The sequence below is a fragment of the Brassica napus genome, chromosome A2, assembly GCF_020379485.1.
Source record: "Brassica napus cultivar Da-Ae chromosome A2, Da-Ae, whole genome shotgun sequence".
Lineage (NCBI taxonomy): Eukaryota > Viridiplantae > Streptophyta > Magnoliopsida > Brassicales > Brassicaceae > Brassica > Brassica napus.
Genome location: NC_063435.1, coordinates 8,512,414 through 8,516,453, shown reverse-complemented (window position 1 = coordinate 8,516,453; position 4,040 = coordinate 8,512,414).

The window sequence follows — 4,040 nt, the reverse complement described above, 5'->3', positions numbered from 1 at the left end:
TGGAATGCTCTCAACTTCAAAAGTATACAACGAATATCAACTGTCAATCAAAGTGGTCGCCACTGAAACAAACTAATAAAGCTTAACAAAATGGCTGAGTATATGACAGAATTAAGTATTTAAGTATGACATCAAGCTAACTGACCGGTTTGTTGTGTTGGTTTATCATCTGATTCAGTTACAGCTTCACCAACTTAGTATCTGAGACACATGACCTGAGACTTTCTTTTAGCCGTGTTCATATAATAACTCCTAATAACTTTGATGTAAAGACTGAACCATAATAAAATACATAGAGTGGAGACACAAATACTCGAATATTTATTTCAAATTACGTCTTTTTATTATGTTTTCAACAATCCTTTTCCCTCCTGCCATTTTTATCAACTCTCTTTATTTCTTTTGACCCCAGGAGAAACACAAATGCTTCGTCACATGCATTCGTTATGGGCCCTTAATAACTCCTTTTTGGGTCATCGGCCCTAATCATTAATATGACTCTGCGTAATACTTTCCGTCATTCTTGAGTTGAAAAGTTGATCTTCTTTTATTTTAGTTTAGTTACAAACTTCAAAGAACAAGGGAAATATATTAGCACTACATCAAAAATGTTTGTTTTCTGAAGTTTACAGATTAAGGACTAATGACTATGCAAAAAGAAAAAAAGAGAATGATCATTAAGCTGTTGATTTGACCAAACAAGATTGGTATTAGTTGGTAGCAAAGAAAATTATGAGGCATGGGGTAGAATTGTGTTGCACGTTGTTGAAAAGGAAATGTTCAGCCGCGCGTGTTCACATCCTCTCCTCGCTTTGATTTTTGAATTAAGGTTTTGCGTGATCATCTTTTCTAATTCTTGATTCTGCAATCTTTGACTAAATTATACAGGACTAATTATTTATATTATTAATTAGATTTTGAGTTATCAGATTTTAAATGTAATCTCGATGTATCTAATGATATCGATTGACAAGAATGATCCGCTAGATTTTTTTTTTCTTTTTAGTTATCATTAGATTTGTCCATGTAATAAATTATAAGATATATTGATGTTGTACTCTAGCAACATAATTCGGATAGTAGTATTTTCTTCAAATGGCTTTTGGTTGTACGTAGAAGTTGTAAGGTAGAACTCTCGGCTAATTTAAACGCAGCGGTTGTAGTCATACCTGCAAAAGTTTGTAGGTAAATGGTTACATTTTAAACATTATTAAATAATTTGTACGGTTGGTTCAACATTTAGAAACTGATACATGCGTGGAATATATATGAATGATTAACTATTAGATGCATTAACAATTTAATAATAAATTAATATCTTTAATACATTATATAATTAAAAATATTAAATATACTATTATATTAAACTCTAAAATGTATAATTTAATAAAAATTGTTTCTTATATGTAGATTAATATCAGATTTTTAAAATTATCTTGTTTGGTTTATATATATGTATAGATATTAATGTCTAAAAGGCATAGTGTATATTCTGTTTATAATTTTTATAATATAAATTACGATATTGGTTTGTGAATATATGTATTCGTAGGTATAATATCTAAAAAACATTTTTAAGTAATATTTTTATTTTTATATTAGAAGAAATATTTTTATTTTATTTATCCACATGTAACTATGTGCAACTGCAAACGCTAAGTGAAACCAACTTTTAATTTTAAGAGATATTTGCTATAAAATGCCAACAACTGCTACCATCTGCAAACGCAAAATTTACAAGTAGTAGTGAAAAAACTAATCAAATTGTTAATGAATTATTAAATATAGTTTGAAAATGAAAGGAGAGTAAAAAGATTGTGTTTGATTCTGCAAAGCAGAGGATCGTACAAAATTTAAGAAATTTACGGAATCATTTGCAATATATATATATATATATATATATATATATATATATATATGCATGTATACTTAACAATACAAGCTTTAGAATAGGGAAATTAAGAAAGAGCAAATTAGCTTAATATACTGAAAAGAGTGGGATACCATTGATTTGGGGGAAAATAGTAATGATGGGGGGAAGAAAATTGAAGGGAAATAGGGTATGAAGTGCAAATAGGGAAAAAGTTGTGTGTAGGGAGTACAAATTCTCATTAAGAAAATATATATAATGCATTTGGTGGACGAATTTATAGAACAATTTTGTTGTTACTCTATTCCGTATATTGTTGTTGTCAACATGCATATGTGTTTAGTATAGGTACCTGACATTGTGACTATACTACACTGACCTGTGTGTTATATGTTTTGCTTTATATGCTTAGCCTTCAAGATGTTTTCGATCGTCGACAATTTGTGTTACTATATCGCTTATCAGTGCTTGTGCCACCGGTTGTTACGGGATGACTTTGTATCCAAACATGTTTTTCAGAGAAGAAAGTGACAAGAAAAATAAATGAAACTGTGAAGATTTATATCGGCAGATAAATTTTGAGATTATTATGAAGTATAGAAGTTCCATTTGCTTTTCATATTCATTTCCCAGGATACGCAATCTTTATCCATCACTGCTTTTCCTTTTTTTAATTGACGGCAAATCTTCTTTCTAATCATAAAAGTTTTTTTTTTTTTGACAAATCAATATACAGACCCTTTATTTTCAAGTAATATATGTAAATCCAGTGGTTATTTAAATGCCACTTTGACATTTTTCACAGTGATTAAAAAATTATGTAATAAACTAATATATTTTTATATAATGTATGATTAATTAAATAAAAATAATTTAAACAAAAGTTTATTGGTTATTCAAAAGGGTAAAAAATAAATTAAATGTACATTTTATGTTAACAACTTAAACAGACTAATTAGACTCTGCAAACCAAATTGGTAACTCCACATCCATATGTACAACAAACCATAATTCTTTTTTGTACTGCGTACGAGACTGTCCGCCCTTGAATTCTGCGTCTGTGGTATATGAATGAATTCTGAGGTGTTGAAACTTATTTTTAATATCTTTATGTCTTCCAAATAAATGCTGACTATTTTTCTAGTTCCGAAACCATATTCACCAACTGAGAACAATCCATTGCAAATGTAACAATAAACTGTTTTAGATTCCTCATGCATTCCATTTTCTAAATGAGAGCATCTATCTCCTAGTGAAGTGGCGACTAACTCACTCTTGTATTTTCCCTTCCATTAAACCATCAAAAAACCTTCTTGTGTGCTATACCACCCTTGTCCCGAATAGATTTCTTGAGTTTTTATATTAGGTGGACAGCGTACTTTCTAGCATAAAGCCTTTAATGGAGAGACCAAATTACTATATTCTGATACCGTTCTTTCTCTATTTAGATACACTCGTTCTGCTTGATATCAAGATTTAACCATGTATCTCACATTATTAGTAAAATATTATTTATCACGATCTGCTGTCTGAATTCGACTTAATGTAATTGTAGGATGACACTTATTTTGAAATAAAAAAATAAACCTGAAGATGTAATTAATATGATTTAATATATAATAATTTTTTTGTGTGAAGTGTTTTAGGATTTCCAATCAAAACAAATTAGCGATAATTACAGTAATTCAGGTCTTACATATATAAATGTTAGTTTTAAAATTTTCAATATGAAATATATACTACATTTTTCTTCAAGATAATGACCAGCTCATTTAAATGACCTAGCTCATTTAGCCAGTAATCTCAATAGAAACCATCGTTTTTTTCTATGATAATGCTCTTTCTAAAAACATCGATGCAATTGAATATTATTTGAATCATCAATTAAGGAGATGATCTAATCATTTTTCAAGCGGATTAATAAGGTAAAGTATAGGTTGTCTCTCATATCATATTAAATTCTCATACTTCTAACTCAAAATCAATTGACTATAGGTTAGTCCAAGTCTCTTTATATTATTTATGTCTCATGGAAACTTCTAATGTGTGAGTTTATATTCTTACAAACACTCTTTAGAGACTAAAGCTCGTGACCCATTAATTTCTACTAATCATAATACTTCCTCTCCATATAATTTCTCTTGTTACAATCAATCTCACAGACCATCAT